Source organism: Homarus americanus, unplaced genomic scaffold, assembly GCF_018991925.1.
Source record: "Homarus americanus isolate GMGI-L3 unplaced genomic scaffold, GMGI_Hamer_2.0 scaffold32929, whole genome shotgun sequence".
In the NCBI taxonomy this organism is placed as follows: domain Eukaryota; kingdom Metazoa; phylum Arthropoda; class Malacostraca; order Decapoda; family Nephropidae; genus Homarus; species Homarus americanus.
In genome coordinates, this window is record NW_024737097.1 from 15930017 (window position 1) to 15945529 (window position 15513).

Here is a 15513-nt window from a genome sequence, read left to right on the forward strand (position 1 = left end):
CCAGTGTTGAGTATAAGGTGTGATCCTTTTAGATAGAGTGTATGTATGGTGGAGCAAACACAAATTAATTTAGGTGGAACGTGGGTATGTTCATAAATGCAATGAAACCTCCACTCATACACAGGCCAGACAGCTGTTGTGTAATAATAATAATAATAATAATAATAAACGGTTTATTAATAGAGTTGCAGCCGGTGGCTGAAAATATACACTTACATTTGATTTAGACATAATGATATAATATGCAGTGAATACATTTACAGGGCTGTACAGTACATAAATCAGGAGTTGTTTATTATTTTAACAATAGATGGGATGGTGCTGTTCTTATATCTATCGGTGTGGGCTCTTATGGGCTGTATTTTGTTGTAGTGGCGGACTGCGCGAGGTGGGCGGGGGGCTGCCGGTGGCAGGAGGTGGCGATGACGAGGGTGGTGCAGTAGTTCCCTGCTGCAGTATGTGTGTGTGTGTGTTTGTGTTTCTGACAGTGTATACATGTGTAAAGGGATGTATACGTTAATGCTGAGGATTGTCTGTGTGCGCTTTATGTATACACGTGAGAGGACATGTGTGTGTGTGTGTCTTTCATGTTTACATAAGATAGAAGAGACAATAAATTTCTCGAGCCATCATACGTATAATCTTGAAGAGATACATTAGTCTTACAAGTGTTGGGAAGTTGAGGCCGTGTGTACAGGGGATTGTGGTGTGGTGAAAGTGGGTGGCACCGGGAAACTACATGGTAATGATGGTGTTGGTAGTGATGATGGTGATGATAGTGGCAGCGGTGGTGGTGATGACATTGATAATAACAACAATAATGGTGACAATGATGATAATAGGAATGGTGACTGATAATATTAGTGAATGATAATACTGGGAATGATGAGTGCCGGTAGGAATGATAAAGATAGAAATGGTGAATGACGACAGTTGTGAGAGAGGGTGACTAACGACGCCCATCACCCGAGGTTAATAAAACATTGGCTAACGAGGCTGTTTACCGGGACTCTTGTGGTTGTTGACGACCCGGGTAATACATACGTTCATCCACACAACAGCCTCAAGGTACCTATTATGGCTATGGTTTTATTATCTGTTTATTTTATTCATCTCGCCTTAAGGTAGGTAGCGCGCGCGCGCGCTCTCTCTCTCTCTCTCTCTCTCTCTCTCCGCAGTTTGAATGGAGTACAGTTTATCTTCCACAAGACCACCAACAATACGCCGCTCACTACACACGCTCCTCACAAATCTCCACTTCATTCATTCTCTATTTCTTTTCCTTTTTTTGTTAATCCTTGTTAATTTCGACACAGCCACGGTGGGAGGGAGGAGGGGAGTGTAGTATTTCGTCACAACATGTGGTGTTTCTCAGAGCCAGTGGACAGAACGAAATCTTTTCCGTCAAGCGTCAAATTCATTTAAAAGGACCGCCGCGCCGTCGCCTCCCCTCGGACACACTCCTGATTGGCTGCGTGACCAGTACCACTACCCCAGACCTCCTTAGCTAGAACACCTCCCTCGAACACCGACACGAGAGAATACTAATACAAGTTTTCCTGAATATTTAATAAGATTTTATGTTCATTAATATCTAAAGAGAGGAGAGTTCATTTGAAGTTGATTCTGGGAGTGAGGGTCTAACAGGTGGTGGGTGGGTGCAGGTGACGTTAAGGTCGTGTTTACTTGAGCCTCACTCAGTCACCTTGGCCTCAGTGATGGTCAACCAACTCAAGTCGAGGGTTTGTTATCCACTCTTGTTGGCTTTTCGTTATGCTCTTTAATGTATTTGTTGGCTTTTGTTATATCCTTCGAGTGCATTTGTTACCTTTCGTTAAATTGATTGTGTTAGTTGGGTTTCCAGTGAATCCTTTTAGCTTTTGTTATACTCATTTGTTGATGTATTTCTTTCTTTTGTTACCCACTGATGTTGTAGTGTATTTATAATTTGTTTAGGGTGTTATTATTTTTTTAGGGAAACGATAATTTTACCTAACATTACCCAGGCCTCGACTTAGCCTTACCTAATATCTTTTACCTTAATCTACCTTCCTTTAAACTAACCTAACCCAACCAAATCTTGCCTTTCACCCAACATCTATAACTAACCTAACCTGAATCTAACTCAACCTAACCTCTTACACTACACCATACTTACCTAAACCTAACCTCTTAAACTTCTAAAAACTTACCGTAATCAAACCTTCCTTAACCCAAGCTGATCCTAACCCTACATGACCTGACCTAACACCCACAACCCTACCCTAGCATAACCTAACCAGTGTCCCCCCAGGGTGTACACGTCTCCGCCCTACTTGTGTTATGGAGACACCGTGAAGGTTCTATTGTGGAGAACCAGCCAACCGATTTCTTGACTGTCAGAATGTCAGTCATAAGTCGAGGTCCGCCCCAGGGTGTATACGAGTGGCTGGTGGGGGTTATAAAGCACAGTTCCAAGTTGATTTTCATTTCATAAATATAAACTCGTGATTTATATTGAAATATGTTTATAGTTATGTAAATTTACTCATCGTCATTGTTATTATATTCAATGTAATGGCTGTAATTAATCCATCCTATTTAATTACGTTTTTTATGATTATACGAGATATTATTCTACGCACGTTGTTATATTTACTAAAATATTTATATATAATCAATTACCGGGTTTATTTAATTACGGTTTTCATGAATATAATTCTTACTACGTTTCATGTTAATTATAATAACAATATTTAACCCATTACATTCAATTGGGGTTTTGGTGTAAATATATAATTTTCTTTAAACAAATAATTTACGTCTTAATTAATCTGTGTAACAAGGAGTGAGGATTAATTTATGTTATCCCCGCACTCAGACGCCCGGGGGTAAATAGCTCCCTGCTGGAACTACTTACTCGAGGTTAATTAGATTTCAACAAATTTAACTCCCACAAGTCACGGTTAATGTTTATGATGATATATTGTTTAGCTTCTTCACTCTCACTTTAATATATGATGTTAGTCTTCACGTTTATATTATAACTATATATGGTTGATCTTCACGCTCTTAATAGATATAATGATAAGCTTGAATTATTACTGTATTATATATTTTTACGCTTTATCACTTAACTATAAAATTAAGCTTTAATAACCCCTTTACTATACATTATTAAGCTTTACTATAGAAGCCTGTGATAGGTATCGGTGTTAGGGAGAATAGAAAGGTCGGGGTCACACGGGGTACCACGTTCTTGTGTGTACGTAAGGTAGAAGGGGGTCGTAGTTTAGGAATACTGTACCCCCCTTCCTTCTAAATATGGAAGAGGTAATGCTATAGGTTAGGTTAGGTGGAAGGGGTAACTATGTAGGGGTGCCGTCGACCCTTAAACGAGTGGGAGGAAAACGTAAAAAAAAATGGTGGAAAAAAAGACGAAGCGACAAAGGATAAACGAATACAAGTGACGGTAAACAAACTCCGGACACCAGACAATAACACCAAGAGGAGGAAAAACAGCTTCGGTGACAAGGACCAAAAAAAAAAAAATTACAAGAAAACAGAACGAGTTGAGACAATGAATGAGGAGGAAGGCTGCCTCATCAACATCACACACCCCTTGTCAATATCATACAGCCCCCCGTCAATAGCGTTTTTCAACATCATAACATCACCCCTGTCAACATCGCTGTTCCCCTCAACATCACACAACCTCTGTCAGAACAAAGTCAACACGTCACAACCACATATCAAGAGTGGGCAACCCAACACCTAATCCCGTTCCCAGATTTTCAGACGCTTTACGTAAAATATTTAACCCCTGAACTGATAAACAAACTATACAACTTGACCTACAAAAGTGACGATGAAAATTGTGGCCGAAATGACGATGGCATTGTACCGAGACCGCAAAAGCTGGAGGCATTCTCATTTTCTCCAGTTTGGGGAATTTTTTTTATAGCCTTACGAATCTTTGTGAACCAGGAGTTGAACCCCCGCAGTGTTTCCGCTGTTGGGGGAGGAGCAGAGGCCAACACATGGGGCTATGGGAATGGTGGTAATTATACACCCAGTGCCGCCCTCAACCTACCCGCCCTCGCCGCCATTTACCTCCACCAATACCTATCCCGTCGGAGCAACGGATTTAAGTTGGATAATTTTAGGTTTAGGAGGGAGATAAGAAGGAACTGTTTCACAAATAGGGTGGTGGACGAGTGGAACAAGCTTAGCAACTTTGTAGTCAGTGCTGGAACGCTGGAAAGTTCCAAAAGGAGGCTAGATAGATTCATGGATGATAGAGAGTGGTAGTAACTCTCGACAGGAGCTGCCATGCACAGTCCAACCGGCCTATTGCAGACTCCTTATGTTCTTATGTTATCCACTTATCCTAATTTCTATCCATATCCACCCTCCTCTACCCAGCCACCTCCTATCCTCACCTCCACCGTCATTAAATCTTGCGTCACCACCATCCCGAAGCTTACGTCAACTTCCTTTCCAGCAACAGTAAATTTCCTGGCTAGGGTTGGGACAAGATAAGGATAAACAACAAAAACATGAAGATAACCGTCTCATATACTGGTTATTGAATGTGTGAGTATAGTAACATCGACTCCTTGTGTAAAGTGGGTTATAGAGATCTCAAGAAGGGAGAAAAATAGTAAACGAAAGTGGTGCAAAACAAGCATAGGAAGTGACGAGACAGGAAAACACCGAGAGGAAGTAGACACACACACACACACTACAAAATGATTCTTTAACTTCCACATTAATTCCTCCACGTTTCCTATACGTACTAAGTTGAGTCTTTATGTTCGTATCTTCTCAAATTTATTATTAAAAAATGGAACATTATCTCGTCTTCCTGGTAAACACTGTTGTATATTATAAACAGGACATAAACACACACTGTAAACGGTTGACCTGTGAACCTTAAGTAGCGTGTTTTACCTTGGGCCAGTGTGTGCCAACCTGTGCCTGGCCTCAACCTAACCTGACCTGACCCCCTGTTCTTGTGGTGAACATTTGCCGTGGGAGACAGGCACTGAATGAATTAGAATCATTATATATGATCAAAGAAACGAAGAGTAAAAATACTATTTATTCTCAGGTATTCACAAATAAGTAATGACGCTTGTGGTGTGACCTGTAGAGTAACACAACTCATGGATAGCTTCATGGCCTTTTATTGTGTCATGATTTACGATACAAGACAATGTGAGCAACACGCCACTTATTATTTAGATAAATCACTTCATTGTTGCATCGACATTATTTTTGTATTCGTCAAGCAGTGTTAGTACTTCTCCAGCGGCCATGTGATATCTTGTTGGGTCGACAGTAACAACCAGTTGTGTTGGGCCCTGAGGTGCGGATGGCGGAACACTTAGTGAACCTGGCAGATTATAACGTCTAAGATTAAATCGTTGTCCCGAGGGCTGTAGGTAGATACAGTACTCTATTATTATATCAAAATATACTGACAACACTGAACTGTAAACCGAAATAACCCTCAGCCTTTTCGGTCACCCTGCTTCCTACCCTTTTCTACCATCTCCATCCTTCCTCCTTCAGTCCTTAAAGGCATTTCCCGTGGGGGTAATCTCCTCCTCCACCCCTGGGGAAAGGTTACCCCAAGGGTCCCACCCCCACTCCCTTGCCCTACATCCCTCCGCCATGACCTGACCTTTACCACCAGTGTGACCCCTCGTGACCCTGCCTTTACCCCGACAGGTTCACACGTGACAACTAGCTAGTGTAGGGGACCAGAGACCAACCAGACTGGCGGTAATGGTGTGGTTGACATGGCGGATAGTGGTGATGATGGTGACAGGGTTAACTTTGCTTAGGTTTATCGTGGTGAGAACCTTGGCTGAGATGGTACCTTCACCCCTAAGGACCCCAGGTAGTGATATAAATATTTACAGCAGTTACGATGACTTCCCATTTCTTATTGTCAATCTATTCATGTGTTATCTTCTCTCCTGTTCTGCTCTTGTGGCGGATCAGAGGAAACAAACACGGGGAAAATGGGGAAAGGAAAATGGTGTAAGAAATGGGTAGTAAGCAAAGTAGAACTAGAGAACATACACACACAACACATACACTAACCCACAAGAACTCACACTTCCCCATAACCTCAACATACACGGTAAACAGAGCGTATACTTAACCTTCATATAGAACACAACTCTTTATATCGCTTCACTGTTTACTCTAAAATTACCAGAACCATCCGTGAGCTGAACCAGGACAGTGTGACAACAAATTCATATATATATGGAACGTTTAATTTATGGCTTGATTTAATTCATCTTGTCTTTCATCCAAGAAAGGAATTTATAAGAAATTAAAGGGAGGGAAGGAGCAGCTCAGAAATAGGTATAATGAACTATCTAGGAATGTTAAGAAAAATGTAAGGAAAGCAAAGAGAGACTATGAAGTCAAAATAGCAAGAGAATCCAAGGCGAATCCCAAGGGATTTTTCCAGGTATATAGAACAAAAGTCAAGGACAACGTTGGGCCTTTAAAGTCAGGGAGGGGAGAAGTGATAAATGGCAGTGAAGAAATAAGCAAAGCATTGAACAACTACTACTTATCAGTTTTCACAGAAGAAATTCGCGAGGAAATTCCAGAGATGGAACTGATATTTAGGGGAAAGGAAGAAGAGAAATTAAAGAATATCACTATCAGAAAAGAGGATGTTCTTAAGAGGATAAATAAACTAAAGAAGACAAAATCCCCAGGGCCGGACGAAATTTTCCCTCGAGTCTTGAAAGAGTGTAGGGGACAGATTAGCGGACCCCTTGTAAATTTATTTACAAAATCATTAGACACGGGAGTTGTGCCAGACTTGTGGAAACAGGCAAATGTAGTACCCATATTCAAAAAGGGAGACAGAGCATCAGCGTCAAATTACCGGCCGATCAGTTTGACGTCAGTAGTGGGGAAATTTCTAGAATCAATTATAGCAGATAGCATCCGATCGCATCTAGAGAAAAGCAAATTAATCTACGACTCGCAACATGGGTTTACAATGGGAAAATCTTGTCTAACAAATCTGCTGACGTTTTCTAGGAAAGTCTTCGAGGTAGTAGATAATGACGAAAATTACGATGTTATTTACTTAGACTTTAGCAAAGCATTTGACAGAGTACCGCATCAGAGGCTTCTGAGAAAAATTAAGGCTCATGGTATCGAGGGGAAAGTTTTAAATTGGATAAAATCACGGGTCACCGATAGAACGCAGAGGGTCAGCGTAGATGGTGTTAAATCTGTGTGGGGCCGTGTAACCAGTGGGGTTCCCCAGGGGTCAGTACTAGGCCTACTCTTGTTCATAATCTAAATAAACGATCTAGATACTGGGATCAGCAGTGACATAAGCAAGTTTGCGGATGACACCAAAATAGGGCGGCAAATTAATTCAGGGCAGGATGCAAATGCATTACAGGAGGATCTAAATAAACTGCAGGGGTGGTCTGAAAAATGGCAAATGAAATTCAACACCAGCAAGTGCAGCGTACTTAATATTGGAAGAACAAATACTTATAATGTATACAGCCTTAACAACATCAACCTAGAGAAGTCGACTTGTGAAAGAGACCTAGGGGTACTTGTAAGCCCGGACCTACGGCCTAGAAAACAGTGCGTTAATGTTCGAAACAAGGCAAACGGAGTATTGGGTTTTATATCTAGAAGTGTAAGTAATACGAGTGCAGAGGTCTTATTGCAACTATATCTTGCGCTCGTCAGGCCGCACCTCGATTATGCGGTTCAGTTCTGGTGCCCTTATTATAGAATGTATATCAATTCACTAGAGTCGGTGCAGCGAAGAATGACGAAAATGATTCCGGGATTTAGAAACCTTTCATATCAGGATAGGTTAAAGAAACTTAACTTGCATTCCCTGGAAAGACGAAGAGTGCGGGGAGATATGATAGAAGTATTTAAGTGGGTGAAAGGAATCAATAAAGGCGATATAGATAAAGTTCTTATAATATCCGAGCGAGATAGGACTCGGAGCAACGGATTCAAGTTGGATAAGTTTAGGTTTAGGAGGGAGATAGGAAGAAACTGGTTCACAAATAGGGTGGTGGACGAGCGGAACAAGCTTACCAACTTTGTAGTAAGTGCTGGAACTCTGGAAAGTTTCAAAAGGAGGCTGGATAGATTCATGGATGATAGAGAGTGGTAGTAACTCTCGACAGGATCTGCCATGCACAGGCCAACCGGCCTATTGCAGACTCCTTATTTTCTTATGTTCTTATGTAATGTATAACTAGTATGATGAAAGTGCAAAGTTTGAATGAATGAATGTGAAATGCGGTATTGGCTTGGCTGTAGGTTAGGTTAGGTGAACAACGACATTAGAGGTCCAGGGTTCGATTCCCGACTAGTGAGGTATTATGATCTACTATTCTCATTTATGGACACTGTGAGGTGAAATAGAATGAAATTGAAACAGTTTATGTAGTCAGAAAAATACACTTATGAAGTAAACAGTATTGATATGTCTGAATGTTTCGAATCCTGGAGCTCCTCTTGGGGAACCCTGCCTACGGGGTCGTCAGTTTTTGTTTCTCCAATGCGCGAAATTGACAAACGTTCGATAAATCACTCATTTCCACCAACTGCCCCGATGAGACAGACGCAGATCTTCAGCCGCACGAGAAGTTGGCGATAAACACGAAACACAATTCCATAAAGCGGAAACCCATGCTCTCATTACTCGGAAAATATCGCTCCATTCACGACAATATCATGACTGCTGTTACGAGGCAAGGCAACCTGAGTTCCAATCACACGGATATCCGGGCGACTGTCACGGAAATCCAGGCTCCGATTACACGTGGATCTTAGTTCGGATCACAGGAAAATCCGGGCTCAAATCACACGGATGTTAAAGCTCAAATCACACGGATGTTAAAGCTCAAATCACAGGAAACCCGGGGGTCTAAATCACAGGTAACCCGGGGGGTCTAAATCACAGGTAACCCGGGGATCTAAATCACACGTAACCCGGGGGTCTAAATCACACGTAACCCGGGGGTCTAAATCACAGGCAACCCGGGGTCTAAATCCCACGTAACCCGGGGGTCTAAATCCCACGTAAAATAAATCACGTAACCCGGGGTCTAAATCACACTAAATAAATCACACGTAACCCGGGGTCTAAATCACAGGCAACCCGGGTCAAATCACGTAAGGTCTAAACCACAAACCCGGGGTCTAAATCACACGTAACCCGGGGGTCTAAATCACACGTAACCCGGGGGTCTAAATCACACGTAACCCGGGGGTCTAAATCAGACATTGTAATCAAGGGAGTGAGCTATAATTGGTCGTTGCCTGCCTGGGGTTGTGGGTTGGGCGGAAGTGAGCAAGACAGCTTGGTGTTGGTAGGTGTAGGTGGTAATGGTGGGGGTAGTGGTAGGTGTAGGTGGTAATGGTGGGGGTGTTAGTACTGGTAGGTGTAGGTGGTAGTGGTGGGGGTGTAGGTGGTAGTGGTAGGTCGGGGTGTAGGTGGTAGTAGATGTCTGTACAGGTATAGCTATTTGGTTTGGTGGGTGAAGTGTTGGAGCTAGTGAAGGTGGTGTGGGTAGGTCAGATATAAAGGTGGGGGTTGATATTGTAGGTTATGATCAAGAGAACAGGTGTGTGTGTGAAGGCGGGTTTATGTGGGTGTGGGGAGGCGTGAAGACAAGAGGCGTGAAGACAGGTTTATGTGGGTGTGGGGAGGCGTGAAGGCAGGTTTATGTGGGTGTGGGGGGTGGGGTGGGTGTGGGGAGGCGTGAAGGCAGGTTATGTGGGTGTGTGGGTGGGAGGCGTGAAGGCGGGTTTATGTGGGCGTGGGGAGGTGAAGGCGGGTTTATGGGCGTGGGGAGGCGTGAAAGGTTTATGTGGGTGTGGGAGGCGTGAAGGCAGGTTTATGGGTGTGGGAGGCGTGAAGGCGGGTTTATGTGGGCGTGGGGAGCGTGAAGGCGGGTTTATGGGCGTGGGAGGCGTGAAGGCGGGTTTATGTGGGCGTGGGGAGGCGTGAAGGCGGGTTTATGTGGGCGTGGGAGGCGTGAAGGCGGGTTTATGTGGGTGTGGGGAGGCAGGTGTTGGCGGGCAGTGTTAGTATGGCTAGTAAATAGAAGCTGGTAAACACAGGGTTGAGGGGTGGTGCTTGAAGGGGCAGGGGTGGTGTGAAGGTGGGGGGCGAGGGGTGGTGCTTGTAAGGGGATGAGGGGCGTGCTTGGGGGTGAGGGGTGGTAAGGGGTGAGGTGCTTGTAAGGGGGTGAGGGTGGTGCTTGGTGCTTGGGGGTGAGGGTGGTGCTTGGGGGTGGGGGTGGGAGGTGGGGTAAGGGTGGTGCTTTGGGGATGAGGGGGTGAGGGTGGTGTGGTGGGTGCTTGTAAGGGGTGAGGTGGTGCTTGGGGGTGAGGGGTGGTGCTTGTAAGGGGGGTGAGGGGTGGTGCGAGGTGTAAGGGTGAGTGAGGGTGGTGCTTGTAAGGAGGTGGGGGTAAGGGTGGTGCTTGGTAAAGGGGGTGAGGGGTGGTGCTAGGTAGGGAGGGGGTAGGTGAGGGGTGGTGCTAGGGAGGGAGTGGGTGAGGGCGGGCAGGGTGGTGAGAAACAACAGTTGGGGCGGACCGCTAGTGTTACCGTCAAGGGCACCCCCTCCTCAACTGCCCCAGGGCAGAGCCGCCGGGGGGTACACACACACACTGCCCCGGGCCACACAACTCTTAACACTGGGAATTTCTTCATGTTTGTGGCCACTTTCCACATTGTCAGAATACCTGCAATACACTTTAAACCCCCAACAGGGCAGGTGCATTATATTTATACTTTTCAGAGTCTTTATTGTCAGCTGTCAGGTTAGGCTAAAATCTGTCGAGACATATTGCTCTACTGTGGTGGGATTAGGTTGTACAGATACGATACGTAGTGATGAAACACAACACTCTGGTCTCATCCACATTCATCTAAACACTACATCATAGAATCTGCTCTGAAGATAATTTGACAGCTGCACATTTCATGTATTTGGGTTCCTTTTACACCGTCAACGTCACACAAAGAGAAATCCTTGACCAAGAGGAGCTGTAACGTTTGAGAGGTCACTAGTTTACAAGTTATATAATAACGTAGTAACAGAGAAGATTACACAGAATAATAAATTTGTTGTTATATTCGTCAATTTAGGAGTCGGTTATCACAGGCGTCGCTACAGGGTGGTAATTAAGAGTAATTCTCAGATATGTCCGGGGGCTAAGACGGTGCAGTGTAGCATCCATCAAGAATAACTTTAGGTGGATCTAAATATCAAGGTACCAGTCGACTTTGAGGGCCATGCAACAAGTGACGGCTATGTTCATTATCAAGGGTGTGGGGGGTGGGAGGAAGTGGTGGAGACAGTGTGGCGGGGTTAAGCGTGTTGCCTCAGCGGTGGTGTGGGAGTCTCACGTCAATGTCTCGCTGACACTCACTAAACCAACCAATCATCATCAAATCAGAAACGTAATCATGGCTGATCAAGTAGAATTTCTATTATTTTGGTGCAGAGTAAGTAAAAGTCTTATTCACTGGGCTGCTTACGAGCTTCTAAATCATCAAAATTAGACACTTAGAAATTGCTGAATAATCAAAGCAAACTTATGGGCAATTTTCATTCTATCATAATGGCAAATTAATTTAAACTTATTTATGAAACTACATCCATGCGTTTGAATTATTAAATTTTCTCTCAATCGCATATTCTAATTCAAAATTAATAAATTAGACTAGTACTTACAAACACCCATAAAGTTATCTGATGCTTCACCTCAAAGTATAAACACAGTATAATATTATCTTCGTTAATATGAGGAGACGATATTTTAACCTGTTTATCCCGTTTTCATACTCAAGGAATTCATATAAATAAATCACCAAATTCCTAAGTTAATCTTCTTTAAACCTTGAGCTGTGTTGACAGTTTCCACCACCTCGGATCATCCAGACGAAATGTGATACCAAGAAACCTTTTAACATCGGATAAACGAGACGATTTCGTTACCACTAAAATTCCTCCAAAGATTCTGGTACCAAATATCTGGTCTCTACATAGGCTTTAAAAGTGGCTGAGATCATACAGTAAAAAAAATAAATTAAGAGTTAAATCCAGGCTTGTCTTTATGACGCTGCCACGAACCACTCTGTTGGGATGTTTTCAGTGTGAATGGTTGCACACCGGCGTCCGCTCATAATTAACAAGCATGGAGTCTCCCAAGTAATGTATCACCTGCTTGTTAGGACTCGTTGACCTTCCTAGTAAATACTATACTCATGGAGGGTTACAGTTTGCAGTGTAAACTCACCCCTTGGAGAACACTGTCGAGGGGGGGGGGGGTTGTTTACATACCTGGGGCGGTTCTCACATAAAAATGACTAATTAATACAGCCAGGTCTGCACTCACCTGTTGCTGTCTTGTACTGAAGTTGATCCTGAAACAAAGAAAATATTGTATGAGAGATGAACTTAGTGACGTTTGTAGGTATAATCGATAAGTGATGCAGTATATAACAATGAGAGTGAATTCAGAGTGATTTTAGACAAGATAGATAAAGTTCCCCGTGTTCATTAGCCGGATTTGAGATTTGGTAAAAATCTGTTTGTCTAGTTCAGATTTGTTAGACCTTACGAGCATCTTACATCTCCCGTAAATATACACAACATAACGTCACAGTCGGGAGTAATGAACATTCACAGCCACATTGTAAACATTCACGGTCACATAGCAAACATTTGCATTCTTCACGACCGCTAGAACAGCATCATAATAAACATTCACAACACTACAGTAAATATTCATACCTCCCTCTACCCTCCTAGACGAGTGAGAGCATAGTTTTAACAACCATTCCGAGAACTGGGAAACTAATTGCCCTAATTACACTGTTGAGGGGTAACTATCACTTAAGCACTTGTGATGAAATGTCCACACGGCTGCAGACTGGTCATTAGTGCCTGGGAACAAGGTATATAACAGCCTATACCTTACACTTTATTACCGATAAATCATTCCAGGGAAGTATAATGCTGTCGAACTCACTACTTGAAGCCCCGACGACAAATGACACCGTAAAGTTGAGAAGTGTGTGTGTGTGTGTGTGTGTGTGTGTGTGTGTGTGTGTGTGTGTGTGTGTGTGTGTGTGTGTGTGTGTGTGTGTGTGTGTGTGTGTGTGTGTGTGTGTGTGTGTGTGTGTGTGTGTGTGTGTGTGTGTGTGTGTGTGTGTGTGTGTGTGTGTGTGTGTGTGTGTGTGTGTGTGTGTGTGTGTGTGTGTGTGTGTGTGTGTGTGTGTGTGTGTGTGGTGTGTGTGTGTGTGGTGTGTGTGTGTGTGTGTGTGTGTGTGTGTGTGTGTGTGTGTGTGTGTGTGTGTGGTGTGTGTGTGTGTGTGTGTGTGGTGTGTGTGTGTGTGTGTGTGTGTGTGTGTGTGTGTGTGTGTGTGGTGTGTGTGTGTGTGTGTGTGTGGTGTGTGTGTGTGTGTGTGTGTGTGTGTGTGTGTGTGTGTGTGTGTGTGTGTGTGTGTGTGTGTGTGTGTGTGTGTGTGTGTGTGTGTGTGTGTGTGTGTGTGTGTGTGTGTGTGTGTGTGTGTGGTGTGTGTGGTGTGTGTGGTGTGTGTGTGTGGTGTGTGTGTAACTGTTATGCATATTATTCCATGTGTAAATACAGACTCGTGTGAATATTTTGTATAATTCCTCGTTTGTTATGGTCAATATATTGTTTTTATTTGTATACCAGGATATTGTAATGGTTCTTTGTTATTTATTTTGTCTTAGTCATATAAATATTTACAAAACAGTTATTAAAATATTAAGAGTGGACAAAAACAATATTTGCATGGTTACGGGTCGCATCGTTCCTTAATAACAATAATAGTTTAATCTAGCAAAAAAATATATAAAATCTAACAATTTAACACAGCATTATATATCATGGAGTGATGGGTGGTAAGTCTCAAGTTATATCATCCAGTATTTACTATTATCGAGCTGTACACAACACGATAAACAAAGGGCACACACGCCGACCAGGTAATCTGAACGTTTGGGGAGGTCACAGAGCCTACCCCTAGCCTGTGATAACCACCCTCACCGCCACCAAAATTGAGACATTCGGGTTAAAATTTTAGCCACAAAATAGCTTCATCGTGAGGTACAGCCAACCCTTGTCTCATCCCACCAGCGGCCTCGACCACAACTCTTGAACGGTGTCTTGAGCAACGAGAGAAGTAACTCAACGAAATCTTTTAAGTGACATCTTTAGCGAATGGAATAAGAGATCCCAAAACTGACATCTTGGACTAGTGATCTAAACGACGCCAACATGACATCTTTGACGACTTCTTGGAACTTAACGACGGCGAACGAACAACAGGGATGAACTTCAGCTAATAAACAACAGCGACTTGACAGCGTTTAACGACCGACACATGAAAAACGACCAAACGATCTATAAATAAAGTTGGAGGGAGTGAAAGGGGCCATGGGGGGAGGGGGGTAGGAGAATGGATGAGGCGAGTGATTGACATTTTACATTGGAGAAACAAATCGACGAAATTATCGATGCTGAAATTTAAGCCGCCGACCACGACCACAGCGAACGATATCCGTGACACCAAACATTCACTCTATCACGATGTTTGAGGGATGGGAGCGAACTCATACCCAGCGACAGCAAATTAACATCCGACAACTGAGAGAGACAAGGGAGTGAACCTAGCATTGACACAGCCATTAAGAGGCGAAATAGCACTTGCGACATCGAAATTGTTGGTTGTTCGCGTTTACTGCACAGGAGAGCAATGTTCCAGGGAATTTAGCAGCGGTTGTTGACATTTTTAATACACAATTACCTCCGGCCTAAAGCTTGACGTGAGGAGTAGTAGAAGACGAAGAGGGGAAAAGAACAAAAGAGTGAAAAATAAGAAGAAAAAGGAAGAATAAGAAGAATAAGAAGAAAGAAAAATAACAAGAAGATTGAAGAAGATGAAGAAAAATGCAGGAAGAAAAAGGTCAAAGGATCACACAAGGCGTCGTTTGTGTTATAAAGAGCATCGTGTAGGAGGCGTTTTACTGACAAACAACTTCCACTGGGCACATACGTACAGTGTTCTCGATTGAGATGGAGGGAAAGGCAGAACAATCGGTCTTGGCTCTCCTCTACCCTTTCCTCCCTCCCAATCCCTACTACCCTTAGCCATATGGCCACCCAGTCCTTGCACATCCCTACTCCCTCCCAGTTTCACATTCTCCCTCTCCCTAATTCTTACCTGCCCTTACCTCCCCCTCCACCACCCCTCTCTCCTGTATTATCACCTAAATTAAGGACAGTTATTCCCACTAATATCCCAGTGAATACCTGTACATTATCACTGCCTACTGACCCTTGATGATAATGGCAGCACGAGAGTAACTTTCACCTGGGCTGCTCCTATAGTAACAGAAGGTATACAGTATATAACTTTGAATCAACCGAAGATTGGTTTCCCGAGCTTATTTCACCTGA

General features: G+C 43.4%; 2 protein-coding genes across 2 annotated transcripts in view; one reads left to right on the top strand and one right to left on the bottom strand.

Annotated features, from left to right (window-relative positions):
• LOC121873246 (protein unc-13 homolog 4B-like) overlaps positions 1-15513 on the top strand; it is a 154079-nt gene that overhangs the window by 25262 nt on the left and 113304 nt on the right. The gene's annotated exons all lie outside the window — the stretch shown is intronic.
• Positions 1-15513, bottom strand: part of LOC121873247 — a 45423-nt gene that overhangs the window by 11830 nt on the left and 18080 nt on the right. The window contains exon 2 of the mRNA XM_042376659.1: positions 12421-12448. The gene's annotated coding sequence lies outside the window, so the exon portion shown is untranslated. The remainder of the gene's footprint in view (positions 1-12420; positions 12449-15513) is intronic.